The 14,428-nt window shown below is 41.2% G+C and overlaps 1 protein-coding gene across 1 annotated transcript in view; it reads right to left on the bottom strand.

Moving 5' to 3' along the window:
• usp6nl (USP6 N-terminal like) overlaps window positions 1–5,026 on the bottom strand; it is a 95,261-nt gene extending 90,235 nt beyond the window's left edge. The window contains exon 1 of the mRNA XM_005475846.4: window positions 4,379–5,026. The gene's annotated coding sequence lies outside the window, so the exon portion shown is untranslated. The remainder of the gene's footprint in view (window positions 1–4,378) is intronic.
• Window positions 5,027–14,428: the final 9,402 nt, after the last annotated feature.

The following is a 14,428-nucleotide window of genomic DNA, read 5'->3' as shown; positions in this document are numbered from 1 at the left end:
CGCAGTGCAGCAGCTTTGTAGAAAACCAGCGTGAGGTTTTGTGTAAAAGGTCAAGTGTTGACAATGGTTTACAGGCAACAGGGCAGCGTTAAGATTAATCAGACCTTGCGTCTGGTGCAGCAATGAACTTCTACCCTGCTGAAGAGTCCGCGAGCTAGAAACTGAAACCTTATCAGCTGGGCAGGTGATGTTTCCCTCAGAGTTCAGGTTGCTCTCAAAGTTTTATGAGGGTCAGTGAGCTGGCGAGTTAGGATTTACAGCTAAAGACTTTAAAGATCAACCCCGTCTAGCTTGACTAACTATACTCACATTCTGTGAAATTTGACTGTTTATTCTTATCCATTTCATCTCTGTGTGTTCACTGCAGAGGCTGCGACATGTCGTGTGTGATGTTAAATTATTTGCAGGCTTTTGTAGTCCTTGTTACCAGTATCTCAAGCTAAAAAAAACACACCTCCTAGCTTAAAATTCCTCTACTTTGCGTCACAAAATCTGTTTTCTGAGGGGAAGTCCCAGCTTGGGCTACAAGATAAGACATACTTTTATTCTCCCAAAGTTGGGAAATTCCTTAACACAATAGACATATAACAAAACGTTTAAATAAGCAGAATGGTATGACGCTCAATAAAAGTCATTATTACCAAACCGATACCTTAAAAAGGTGAAAACTAATATGAAATAAAAGCATCAAAATACCAACCAGATTACGGCCCAAAGCAGATGATGCATGGCATCAGTTTGGGTCAGATTATTTTATGCTCTAGTTTTTTCTGGCAGCTTCTGGCCTCACACCCTCGTGGCAGAATGACGAGCAAGTTAGACTCTTTCTGAGACTCCTCTTGCTTCTGTGTGGTTCACCAATATAAGCGCAGAGCGCTCTGAGAGCTGTGAGAGTTTATTTTATCCTACCGCTCAGCTGTGTATAGACTACTGTTTAAAGAGGACTCTGTAACAGGTGTCCAGGTTTGGGGGACGCTGCAACGAGTCAATCCGGTTGTTAAGCATGATGTCATTTGCTTTTTCCTAGTCCGAACGCTCCATCGGTTCCAAAAAGCAAACAAACGCTGAGACACCATCAATCAGCTCCAATAAAATGATCAGTGTGGCTGTTCTCCCAGCATATCATCCACAAAACAGAGGATTCACAAGGTTCTGTGGGATGAACCCCTGACTGAAGTATTCTTGAATAAATTCAAATCTGCTCCGACGGAAAACATTTGGAAGTTTTTAGTCAAGTTGGGCGCACAAGAGAGGTGAAGAAGGGAGTGAAGGCAGGGTGGAGTGGGTGGAGATGAGACTGTGGCGCTGACAAAAAGACAGGAGGTCGAAATGAAGATGCATCCAATGAAGTTTTCATTGGAAGTAATGAGGATGAACAGCTCAGGTCGAGCAGCTTGGAGACAAATTTAGAGAGGCAAGGCTGAGATGGTTGGGACATGTGCAGAGGAGGGGTAGTGGATATATCTGACAAAGGACGCTAAAGAAGAAGACTTCAGAGAGGGATGGATGTAGTGAAGGATGCTTGGGATGGTAGGGACTGGGTGAGATGGATGCAGATGATCAGCTGTGGTGAGCACTAATGGGAACACGCAAAGAAGAAGAAAAAGTGATGCTGGGCTAGTTGACTTGTTGTGATTTGCTGCCTGGCTAATAGATAAGTACAAGAAAGATATAAATTATTCTCAGTAAAGTTTATGTTAAGGGTCCCAGATGGACAGAGATAAATTCATCATACGGCAGGAAGAAAACACTGAAAACAGACCCAACTTCAGCCAAAAGGAGGTCTGACATAATCCATCCACAGCACGGGGTTAGTCCTTAATATGTTGCAGCGTGGCTTGGATTACTCACTATGAAACAGTCCTCATCAGAGGCCTCATGTCCACACTGAAATCTTAGGTCTCACTGAGATTGACTCTCTATAATCAAGCACCATGATAGCAACAGACAAAAACACTGTGCAGTCATCCAATGGCAAAAAAAAGCAAGACCAGAGTTTTCTTCTCTTTGGTCTAACTCTTAGATGGAAATGGTGATCTATATGCTGTATATCTATATGATGATCTATTAGAACAGCTGCTGAAGAAACCATGGCAATGGGAAAGGTGTGCCGATCCACAAAAAGTAAGTAAACCAAGCTTGATTTTTGTGCCCATGCAGACTGAAACACATAGCTGGACTTCTCGAACTAAAAGCCTACAATTTAGAGGGTCATTAAACATCTCCTAAACATGTAAGTGCTAACAGAATGAAAAAGTGTTGTTAGGTGAGGTGCAGCAAACAGACCGCATCAAGACAAATTAAAAGTTTGTGAGACTCTACAGTGTGCATTTAGTGTGCATACTGTTACTTTATAAGCATTATGGTAGCAGCCTAGAAGAAGTAGAGAGTGTGAGTTGCCATGCCCAGGAATGTTGCTTCTAGTTTTCTGATGTCTATCTCTGTTTGACATCGGAGCTGGGAAAGAGCCGATCCCAGAAAAGCAACTCAGCAGCAGCAGCAGCAGGGCAGTGGCGACAATGGCTCAAAATAAAAGCTGATAAAGCGCATAGTCTGACCCTGACACATCCTGACATGCTGCTCATCTCAAAGGCAGCCAGACGCTGAGCACTGGAAATGCAACTCTGCAGGGGACAAACAAGCTTAATCACAGGTTTAAGGTGAAGATGACAACTGTGATAATGAGGAAGAAATCTTTAGTTGATTTTTGCCTCGGTTTCTTATTTCAGTCTTGGGGCTTTGTGTCAAGTGATGCAGCTGGACAACACCTCCAAGGTTTTCGATGTAAACACCGTGCACAGCACAGCCACACTTGTGCACAGCACTACAAATGCCTTGTGTTTTGAAATTGTAAAGCTCCCCACCGAGTTAAGCCGCATTATCCTGAAGCGGGACAGGAGGGATAGAAAAGCACACCACTGTCAAGTGTGCAACATTCAGAGGTATCATTTCCTCCTATTGTTTTCAAAGTAAAACGATTTTTTTTTTCTTTCGGTAATGCGAAAGTAACGCTGCATGTAGTTTACGTACCTGTCAGTGTATGAAAAACACCTTAAGAAATTTCCTAATAAACTATTTTTAAGCTACGACACCAGAATCAGAAGATTTTGTGAAGTACAACTGTATTGCGAAGTTACACATGATTTCCACAGTGCTTATTTAGTTGGTTTTCAGTATAAATAATGCTTTCAATAATAAAGAGTGATCACTGCATCCCTATGTGTGAATATACGCTCTTTTAACCGTTGTACTGGCAAGTCTCTCGCTTTTAATTTGAAAACACATTCGCTTTACTTCCGATTTTTAGCGTATTTCTAGCTGAACTGACGAACCTCACTTCAACATAATTCTGGCCCCTCCTATCCTTTCCTCTCCCATGAAAACCATGATATCACACACAATGGAAAGCACATTCTCAAATCCACATATTTTACAGTTTCCCGATGTAAATAAGTGAACGATTTTACAGCTTTGAAGGTGAGCGCACGGAGGGCTGGGGGGGGAGGGGTCATCAAAATGAGTGACAGACTGTCACGGCCAATTAGAAGCCTGAGAGCTCGCGTGGACAGCCAATGAGAAGCCATGAATGGTGCTTAGTCTATATTGATTCCGTTGCGGGAGGTAATGTAGCAACAATCAGCTGAACTCCAACCGGAACTAAAGCGATTTTAACATACGAATAAAAAACAATGCGCTGAAAACCCCACGAAAATATTTAAATTATAAATAATAATTACTGTACAGCTCAAAGTATGGCGGTTAAAAGGAATCTGGGGGATTCATATCCAAAACTAATGGTGATTTTTAAGCTTTTTTTTTTCCACACTCTTTTTTTTTTTTTTTTTTACGTGTGAGCTCGTGTGAAGCAGGAAAGATCTTCAAAACGATAACAGTGATCCTATGACTAACGAGATTAAATAGTAAATATAGTAAATGTAAATATAAATCATATTCAATGACAGCTACTTTTAGTCGCGTAACCACCCCTTTCAGCGGTAGCTTTATTTTGTAGGATGAGACCGGAAGTTGCCTTCTGCTACTCTGCTAGCTCAACACCAGAGGGGTTTGGCTAGGTAGGCCTCGGTGAATACAAATAAGTACAAAGTTTACCACAATAAAACACAATGAACCATTCCCTCTAAACGCAGAACGACCCGAATTATCCCACACAGGCGCCGGGAGAAGTCCAGAAAAGCCCCGGCGCTATGCTCCACTTCACTCCCAAACGCCACCGTTTGCGGGCTGCCGTCATTCAGCCCCGCGGTATCGCTACTGTGTCCACTGACAGATGCCTTTCAGGAGCTGCTCGACAACTTCCCAACCGCTGCAAAATTAATACCCGCCGCACCGGCGCAAAACTAACTCCCCAAAGGCTCACCTTGCTCTCAGCTCGACGGCTCCTCCTCGGTCACAAACCTCAGGACAAAGTGGAGCAGAAAGCGTCCATGGTCCCGTACCAGGAAGTCCAGGGCACTTCTCAAACTCCGTGTGTGGGAAGCCGTGCAGGATCCCAGCCAGGTAGCAGCAATGCGCCGCCCGCCGGGCTGATCTGATCTCACCGGCTGGATGCTGCAGCTGCAGCTGGGGCCGAGCCCAGCCTGCAGGACTGCCCTCACACAAACATGAGCCACAGGGCTCAGGGTCGCTCCTGCTTCCTACGGAGTCCAGGAAAATCACAGGAAAACCGTGGGCTCTGATCAGAGTCCGAATCAGAATGTCATACATGTTTTTATCACAATAATCGATCAAATAATCAATCACAGGGCCGCTTGCAACTTCCATATCAGTTTTATTTATTTGTTTTATAGTTTTTAATGTATCCTTATTTTTTTCCCCGAGAATATTTATTGGGGTTTAATGTTTGTTACTGACTAGGTTAAAAAAAAAATCAGCCACGCGTTTCCTATATGGTAGTCCACATCCCACCAAAGACAGTTCAAAATTTGCATCGAGAGATAGAAAAAGATCCAATTAAAAGCAATAATAATATGAATATTAAAGAAATACTGCAGGGTTTTTGACAGTGGTTTTATTTTTTACTTAATTTTATTGAAAAAAAAGAATTAAAAAAAAGTTAATCTGAGATATGGTAGAAAAATTAATTAATTAAAAAATGTGTACAGAAAAAAGGAAAAAAATCTAAACAAATGGTTGCTATACGCAGTAAAATACACTCAGAGATTTGTTCTGTGTACCGGGAGTGCCGTGGGAGTGATGTATACATGTGTAGTTAGCAGGTATCTATTGTATGTGGGTATTGTGAAGCGTGACGTGAGAACAACAGTTTTGTATTGAATGAACTATTTTGCAAGGTGGTGAAGCAAATGTTTATTTAAATAAAAGGCACAATCCCACTTAATCCTTGGCTATTTTAGCAACTAAATCGGCCACTTCCAGTCATTTGTGACTACTTTCTCTTCTTTAATGACCCTGTTTATGTTTATTCCTAGACTGTTTTCTTTATCTGCCATAGATATTCCAGAAAGTGTTCTAACATTAATAAATATGGCTTTCTGCATTCAAAAACAAACCTCATCTCCCTCACTGTAGCTGTGACAAAAGTACTGAACCACTTTTATGACATCCTGAAGGCTTTCTACAAGATTTTGGAGCTTGCCCTTTTATCCAGAAGAGCATTTGTAAAGTCAGACACTGGTGTTGGACGCTTACAGTCTCCATTTTCGTTCATCCCAAAGGTGTTTGATGGGTCAGGGCTCTGTGTGGGCCAGTCAAATTCATCAAGCCATTCTTTAATGGGCTTCACTATGTGTGCTGATCCGCAGTCATGCTGGAACATGGAAATGTAAGCTGAAGAAGCTGAAGCGTGAACATCTCTCTAAACATTTAAGCTGAGGTCAAAGCTCAGGACAAGATCAATAAAAAGGTGTGTCAAAATACTTTTGTCTGTATAGTCGTATCTGTCCCAAATATTGAAGAAAGTACTTATTGTGCAGAACAACACAACTACAGTGGCCTCAAGGTGCTTTATGCTGTAAGGTAAAGACCCTACAATAGTGGACAAACCCCTTGTGAGCAAGCATTTGGTGACAGTGGAAAGTAAAAAAATCCCTTTTAACAGGAAGAAACCGGAGTCAGGGAGGGACAGCCATCTGTATAACCTTCTAATGATGGAGCTGGAGATTAGTTTAATCACTGATGCTGCGCTGGGTATCGTTATCTGATACAGCATCACATATTCTTGGATTTCAGTTTTAAAATCCACCAAAAAGGAAGTAACTGAAGCTCTAAAACAAATGACAAGGAGTACAAAATGCAGTATTTGCATGTAAAATATAGACAATAATGTACATGTGTAAGAAAAAGTAGATTAAGACTGCACTCTGTTACATCCACCACTGGTCCGATCAAATTCTAATCCATTTGGGATTTTAGTCTAGTTTAGTGGTATTTCTTTTAGGGCTCCAGGGAGGGTGGATTATATTTTGAATGGGATGGTGTCACCCCATAAGCCTTAGCAGGGGTTTCATACAGTACGTTCATGTTAATCAGTGATAGCATGTTAATCACAGGCGTGCATTGTCACGCTGAGATTAAATTTAAATGTGGTGCTTTTGCATTCAAGTTAATCCAAGTAAAAGGTGTTTAATATTCATGTGGTCCCATTTATAACTGCATGTGAAGGAAACAAAAGCTTCCGGTCTAATCTGTCTTTGAAGTGGGCCGGACTAGTGAAACTCCCCTTTCTGTCTGTGTGAAGAAGTTTAACTGCATACTTACTCCCTGAGATATCGCAACATAAGAAAAAGAAGAGGAATTTCAACTGTACAGTCGCAGTTTTCTTGAGATGATATAGAAATGCTGTAGTCTATGAAAGAAATCCTTAGAAAATTCCAAAGCCTTCCAGTGGGCCGGTTTGGAGTCTTTGCAGGGCCTATTCTAGACCCCGGGCCTTATACTTGAAACCCCTGTCCTAGAGGCTTTGGGATGAACTTCTTCCATCTCACACTTTAATCTGCTGCTGCCGCTTCCACCGGATTCATTTGTATTCCCGTCTCGGCTTCATCGACAAACAGGACTTGTTCTGATGAAGAGGGTGTCGAGTGTCCACACGCTTCACGCGGTGTGGAAACATTTCCCTCGTCTGGCTTCACTGAGGAATCCATTACCGCCGCTGTTTACACAACAACAACAACGCAGGCATTTGCTGATAAAATAACAGATTACATAATGATAAGGCATTAGCAGTTGCCCTCTTTAGATACATTTGCTCTCCAGTGGCATAAACAGCGTACGTTCTAGACTAGTTTGGCTCCAGTTTTGCTTTAATAATCACATCAGTGCAATATTATTTGTAAGATTTCTGATCCAAATCATTTTAAAGATCATAACATTTTTTACATATTTCCTAATCTAACCAAACTGGACTTCATGGAAAAGAGAGTATAGGATAATAAAAGGCCCTTAATGCACCTCCAGCCTCCAATAGTTTGGGAGCACAGGAAGGAAAAAGGAGTAAAATTGTGTTTTTGATGCTATTAAAAGCATAGACTGCAGATGGGCTTGGATGCAAAGGATATTTTCTTATATCTTCTTGTTTTTGTCTGAAAAATTATATTTCATTTATGTTGGACATGAAAAACAAGAGAAAAAGAAAAGAAAAGGAGTTGGGGGGGGTGGGGGGGGGGGGGGGGGGGGGGGAGCTGTCATGATGTTTAAAAGACCTGCTCCTGGCCTATTTGTATGAAAAAGAAACTAAGAAAATAAAACCTGTCCTAATTTTAGACAACCTGCTGATAATGTGCAACCTACTGTGGTGAAAACAAAAAGAGATGAGGGATGATCATAGTGGTCCTTTTAGTGTCAGGTTTTCTCTTCAAAATGCTTTTGAAAGTATTAAATTTGCCCTTTTTCCTGAATGTGCACCGTTAATGTAACTGGGATAGGACAGAAAATGACTGAACAAAAAGATGTGGAGTGATTGTGAGATTAGAAAACCCAGCAAGTGCTCCTTACAGCAGGTGGATATGTCACTTTGATGCACTAGAAAGGAAAGGGCCACCAGAGGGTTGCTCATTGGAGATTTCTGTTCACAAAGTTCAGTACAAGTGGCTTTACACTGGGACAGGACAGGACAGGACAGGAAAGGAAAGGGGAACTGGTGCTTTCAGTACCAGAATTGTCTTTAAAACATCTTTAAGAGTTTTAAATCTGTGCACATCCTGCAGATTTCCTCTCTGAGACCAAGCTGCGGAGCGGCGTTCTGAGCGCGCTCAGCAGCGTGCAGCTTAGTTCAGCCAGGATCTGTCTGCTGTTTTGTGTTTCACTGCCGTTACAGCAGGCGCCGAGGCCCTGAAGGAGCCTTAAACACACACCCAGAGTGTATAATGAGGCCTGGGTACAGGGGCTGCACTATTTACTTTCGAGAGCATACTGTTTATAGAGAGGAGCTGCTTAACCCCCACTAGCAGACCATATTATTGACTGCAGAGCACTGACTGGTGACCGGGACCACACCTGATGCCTTCAAATGTAACGCGCCGCCATCATTTGGTAAACAGAATCAAAAATCCCACAGAGGAACCAAGAAGTCAACATTCATAGCCAGCCTCTCTTCTTTAAGCTGTTCCAGGTCAGGTTGTGGTTAAATGGACTATTAAAGGGTAGCATAGTTAGCCAGTTTTCACTAACATAAACAGATGTGGCATATTGTCTGAATATAAGGAAATCGCTAGCTAATCAGACAGCTGACTGAGTCAGAAAAAGAGCTCAACCAGACCAGGTGGCACCTCGAGAGAGCTGTGCATAAATAAATTCCTACAAACGTAAGAACTGAAGCAACATTGTAAAGAGGAGGAGGCCAAAATTTCTGAACAACAATGTGAGACACTGATTTGCTCATGGATATAAGTTCCTTTTTAATACGATTGTATGTAAATTCTGCTTTATACTTTCTCCCATTCTGAAAGGATTAAACTGAATATTAATCACTTCTTTAGTCAAAACAAAGAAACTTTTTTCCCAAAAAATTTTTCTGCACTGTTGTGCTAAAGTTTTTATGTAGAAAAACAAGATATTGGACCTATGCACATGCAAAGGTTCTTTAGAAGATACTGTCTTTCTAAACTCTTTGCAGTCCCTTCTGTTAGCCTTTGGTGAACCACAATCACATTCTAGAAACGTCTCAATGATTATCAAAGGAAACAAGACTGAGGCAAAGGGTCTGAATACTTTTATAAATGAGTGCTATCAGACAGCAAAGTTCAGTAAAGTGATGTCAAGGATCTTTCAGAGATTAGCTGTTAGGCCTTCACAGCAACCCAGAAGTCTTTAAGAGGTGCACAAATAAAGAGAACAAACACCTCTAATTTAATGCTTAGGTGTTCTTAGGTTGCGTATTGACTTTTCTCAACAATGTCAGATTCAATCCCAGTTACCCATTGATTTATTCATTTGCTGCATGTTGTGCTCATTTATTGGAGATGTCCTTCATTTGTCAAGGACGCACTTTCCGGTGAATCAGAGCCGAAATCTGTGGAGAGCAAACCAGAAAAACACACAAACAAGCAGCCGATTTTAAATGGATGTGTGGTCCGATCAATCGATACGCCTCAGTCTGTTCCGGGCTCAGTGACAGGAAACAGCGTCACAGCCAGGAGGTAATCACGTATGTGTTTGATGGTCCTGCAGACCTGTGCCACCTAGCGTAACTGCCTATTTGCTATCCTAACGTGTCACATGACCATGTTAAAGGGGCAACGAGGGGGACTTGATTCGGGCTTGGCCCTGCCACGAGTGTTGATTTCACGGCCTATTAAGCCGCTGATTGTGTCACGGCTGTCTGCAGCGAATTCTACATCAGTTCCACCTACGAGTGCCTAACGCAAACACAACAAAACACTTCTTCATCAGGAGTCCACTTAAAGTAAGCCGAGGGATCAAACGTGCTGGAAACAGGTTGGCATGTCATGTTAAATGTGCTCCAAGCATAAAAGCTATAAAAAAACATGCCCAAAGAGTTGCTGAGGATATTTCGTTTAAACGAGCCTCCTCTCTAAGTGTTCCAGCACCTCAGGAACGTTTACATGCACAAAATGTTATCCTTCATAGGCCTGGGGTGAAGGATGGTGGCCCACATGTGAGTTTTATTCCCATTATGTGTGCTGTTATGAGCTTTTCCTTTCTTCCATTGTGTGTCACTTCATGCCATGTGTATATTAATGTTGTGTAACATAAGAGGATTTGTACAGTAAGTCTGCATTTCTTGGCAGTCGAGGAAGTCCATCCTACAGAAAACATGGGAAAAAATGGGTGAAGCGGGTGGGATAGCAGCCCATACAGGCGTGCTGGAGACCACCTGGGAGTACGTACCTGCCGGGGAAGGACATGCCCAACCTCCTCTATCTATCTTTTAAAGGATTTTTTTGAATTCACTTGTTCAGTTGTCTGAGTCGAAAGATTATGTATCTTGCGACTGCATTGTGCAGGATATTGTGCTTCCACCTGGAATGAAATGTGTTCTACAAATAGTATTTTTATGTTTGCTCACTGATAGGAGCTCTAAAGTAATAAAGTAGCAGGCCAGCAGCTGGTAAAACAACAGCACCTCTGGTTGTTGTCTTTTGTTTTCATATAATTCTCTTTCAGCCTCTTCATTGTTGCTCTGCGTTGCTTCGCTGTGTGGTGGATGAGGGAGAGAGCACGTGAGGTTCCTTTAGTTTAAGTAGTTTTAAGAACTACAGTGATCCATCACCATTAACTGGATGCTTAATCACACGCATATTAGTACTCTGTTGGCGCCGCATTAGTCATTGTCAGCATGTATTACACACCATTTTACAACTATTAGGCTATTAATTAAGAGTTTTCCACCAATAATCTCTCAATCACTGATTATTGACAGTGAGTAAGGAAGCTGTTGTAGATTAAAGATCCTAATATACTTTTTAGTATCAAACACAAAAAACATATTATTAAGACAGAAACACTGAAAGTCTCTTCTAATCTGATGATAAAGTGTTACTAGTATCCAAATAACTCTTCCTGCTTTAAACTGAGGTCTTCTGACGACTAATTCAAAGGATGCTGCCATGTATTAACCCACACAGGTTAACCAACTGAAGGTCTACTGAAATCCACAGGCTTTATTCCCATTTAGTGGAAGACTACTATAGACCTCGAGAGATCTTTATTAGAACAGAGATGTTCAAATAAATCTAATGAAAGAGGCAAAATGTTTCTGAAATCATAGGAGTAAAAAACTCACCTTAGAATGAGCGAGGCAGGTTTACAAATGCAGACACTCAGCTCATGGTGCCTGTGTCTGTACGGGGGAAGTGGGGAAAGGGTGGATCCTTGAAGCTGTCATTCATTTTATGGCATATATAAACTGTGATTTATTTTGAACTTTATTTGTGGCATTGATGCTTTTTGGGGCATTTTTAATGGAATTATCTGGTCAATAATATGGCTTGATGTGTACTTTGTCCTGTGTAAAATACATAAATAAATAAATAAAACACAATAACAATAGTTTAAAAAACACAATCCAGTTTTGGTAAGTGACATTCTTATCATTCTCTTACTTATTTAGCACTAATTAGCTGGTATCCGTATGTTGCACTCAAATTTCATGAATGGCGCTTGTCAACCAAAACTTATCTTATAATTTCTTAATCCACCTTTTCCTTTAAATATGATCCAAAAAACACAAACAAACATGGTGAAAGCCAAAATGCTAATTTTGAGACTTTAAAATGCGTATTCCAGAAGAGGTAAGGTGGGTGATGTCCATCTTTTACATACAGTCTTTGAGTGGGCTACCTGGTCACCCATGGCTGCACATGATGTTCCTATAAGTTCTCACATTAGGGTTGCTTAAACACAAACTGCCACTTTCTGTTCTGTTTCCTGTTAAAAGTGAGTTCTTTCTTCCCACTTTCACTAAGTGCTCTTCACAGAGGATCAGTCAATCAGACAATATAAAACATCTTGAAATGACTGTTGCTGTGAACTAGTGCTATATAAATAACATAACTAAAGGTTTTGAACTGATAAGAAAGAACGTTATGTTTCATACCAGCTAGGTAACACCACCCTTAACGAATAGTATTACCAGCAGAATCATTCAAAAGCTGGCTCCATGTTTACAGCTATGGGATAGACCAGGGGTGGGCAATCTCAGTCCACGAGGGCCGGTGTCCCTGCAGGTTTTAGATCTCACCTTGGGTCAACACACCTGAATCACATGATTAGTTCGTTACCAGGCCTCTGGAGAACTTCAGGACATGTTGAGGAGCTAATTTAGCCATTTGAATCAGCTGTGTTGGTTCGAGGACACATCTAAAACCTGCAGGGACACCGGCCCTCGTGGGCTGAGATTGCCCACCCCTGGGATAGACACTTGTTTCATCAAACAGAGCTTAGTCTGATCAAGTGCATATGCTGCTGTCAGCTTAAAATAACAATAAATCTGAATTTTTAATCATTGTTCTCCACCTTTACAGCTGTGGTGTGTACCAATACACAAACACAGCGTTTGGCAGAGATCAAACACTGATTTGAGATCCGGCACGCTCAAATATCAGTGAGGAATAAGTGGCCTAATGAAGGGCATGGTATATTGTGCTAATCTCATCAAAGAGCTTCCCATTTAAACCACACACACACAGGCATTATCCTCCGATACTGAAGCGCTCTTTTGTGTGGTATCAGCAGAGCATCGCCTCTGTGACTGCTGGTTTTCTGGACTTCCTTTTATCACGGCTTTCCTTCCTTTTTCAAAACACAAGATGGCAGCATTGCATCAGCTGACTCTGCTGACGGGAGCCGCACGCACAAACTCCTTTTAGTAGCTGCTTTTTACACGCATATTGCTCCGGTTCTTCCGCGTTCTGCCAACAAGCTTAAGCGTTGCATAAGCATAACAATTCGGTGAATATTTTGTCTAACAAAGGGGAATGACTCACTTCAGTTCTTCAAAGGAATGCATAAGAAATAGGAGGTGAATATGAAAAAAATAAAAATAAAAAGCTCTCCCAGGCCTTCCTTTGATCAAGACTATAATTTAATTACCTGCATACCAAAGAGAGCCTTTATTTGGAGTTTCAGTCTCAGTCGTGCCTTTTTGTTTTTCTCACCGTGGAACGACGAATTCAAAGGGAAGCTTGAAAAGTGGGGAAACGAACGGTTTTGCTCTTTAAAAGCTGAATAGATGTAAATCATAATGTAATCAGCTCAGTACAAAACTGATGTACTTACAGTAGATATACTCTGATAGAGGAGCTCTTTCTTGACGTTGTTTTTTTTACCTAAAGTTCTGCACAATAACTAAAGACATTTGATCATATTATTATTATTTGCTGCTAATTTACAGAATTTGCAAGTATTCTGTAAAATGTGCGTATTTCTTCCTTCTTAAAATGCGGCCCCTCTCAAGAATAACACAGTAATTACCTTTTTAAATCGTGCTTTGTATTCTTAAATTTGCCTCATTATGGTGTTAGTGTTTGGCACTGATAAAGTTCCTGTACTGTTTTATATTTATTATTGCCAGTTTGTATTACATTACAGCTTAAAATGGTTGTTAATAAGCACACAATCCACTATTCAATTGATCTTCTTTGTGAAAGCTGATGAATATTTCATTTTTAAATGACACAAACATCATTCACATCTTTCTCTTCTGTGTTTCCATAGTGGTCAGTGAATAGAAATAAACGGAGCTAAACATGTAAAATAGTGTTTTTTTACTCTTCTAGATTAATATATATATATTTGAGGCTTTGTAAACACAGTATCCATTACATGAACTGAAATATGACATCACTGGTGGGGTTACTACCTGTTTTCAAATGATAACTAGAAATTAGAGATGTAGTTAAACCACACCCCAAACCTGCATGTTTACATTTGAAACCCACATTTAGTCAGTCCAGCCAGTGGGAGTTTGAGAGTATTTAGACCTTCCTGAGTCCTCTCTCCTAATGTCTCCACCCTAGGAAGGAAGGAGAGGAGGAAAGAATGAAAAATGTGACGCTGGATGCAGCCGCCTCCTGAGCCCGGGTCTGCTGGAGGTCTTTTGCTGTTAAAAGGGTGTTCTTCCTCCCTACTGTTGCAGAGTGCTGCTCATAGGGGATCCTCTGTTACTTCAGGAGTCTCTCTAACTTTGTGGGGTCGTACCTGTTTCTGTGAATGGTTTATACACCATATATAGCAACTTTATACCTGGTATCTATAGTGGGGAAATGTTGTAACCGGGGGGAAAATGCTCCTTTCCTTGAATTAGATTTCCTGTGAAAAGTTTTGGAACTCTAAACATGTGTAGCAAATCTTCCTTGACCTTTGACCCCTCTATAAAGTAACCCCATCGGGAATGATCTGGCTTCCTGTCTGCTGTCTCTGGCGGAGCCTCAGCCTCTGCTGGCTGTTAATCTCGATTAGCTCAAATCAAACACTTCTTCCGCTCATC

The sequence above is a fragment of the Oreochromis niloticus genome, linkage group LG17 (assembly GCF_001858045.2).
Source record: "Oreochromis niloticus isolate F11D_XX linkage group LG17, O_niloticus_UMD_NMBU, whole genome shotgun sequence".
NCBI classification, from domain to species: domain Eukaryota; kingdom Metazoa; phylum Chordata; class Actinopteri; order Cichliformes; family Cichlidae; genus Oreochromis; species Oreochromis niloticus.
Note: the sequence above shows the minus strand (reverse complement) of the source record. Positions and strands in the feature narration are given on the sequence as shown.